An 827-nucleotide genomic window follows, 5' to 3' on the forward strand; every position below is an offset into this window, starting at 1 on the left:
AACCATTTATTTTTCTATCTTTACAGCGATTTCCGGCTTTTCGGAATACAGAGACCAACCACTTGTGGTCTGAACGTAAGAATATAAAAATATTAACTAAATCTCTAACTAAAACTAACTTTGGATTAATATACAAGTGCCTAACTTTAAGATTGGCCGTTATTTAACAAAAATCCGTATGTAGTACAGAGAGCTGCTAAAACTACGATACGTTTTAAATTATCAAGAGGACTAAACCTCTGGCCTTGAAGACAACCAGCAACCGAGTAAAACTACTATGGCAAGCGGCCTGCTTCTAATAACTCCTTCCTCTCTCTTGCTTGGCAAAAAGCCACAACTTAAGTACTTGGCGTTATCAAGACAAATTTCCATAAATAAGTTAAAGCTTTTAATTCTGGCCGGAAGTAGAAAATAAGAAGTGATAGTAAAGATTTAAAATAAAATAAACTTTAGTAAAACTTAGGATCCTTACATACTTCCCGCCAGAGTTAATTAGTTTGAAACTGAGGTCTAAAACGACCTTGTTGAAAACTTTTAGCTCTAGAATCTAACGCGAAACCAATCTTTTACAAACATTTCTCACTAGAAACTAGAAATTAAAGAGTCGTTTTTACATTATCAACTCCATGGACAAGTAATTTTCATCTGTACTGCATCTACAAACAGGAGTTTCTTAGTTGAAATCTGGATCTCTGGAAGGAAAACTAGTTTAATGAAATGTTACACAATCAAATGGCAAGTAACATGAATATTTATATTTCTCTTTTAAAATTCTTATTTCATTCATGACGTTATTTAATTATCTCCCCGTGCTCTCTGACATGCGT

The sequence above is a fragment of the Stegodyphus dumicola genome, chromosome 3 (assembly GCF_044657685.1).
Source record: "Stegodyphus dumicola isolate Sdum_Otavi_A_Nest chromosome 3, ASM4465768v1".
Classification (NCBI taxonomy): Eukaryota; Metazoa; Arthropoda; class Arachnida; order Araneae; family Eresidae; genus Stegodyphus; species Stegodyphus dumicola.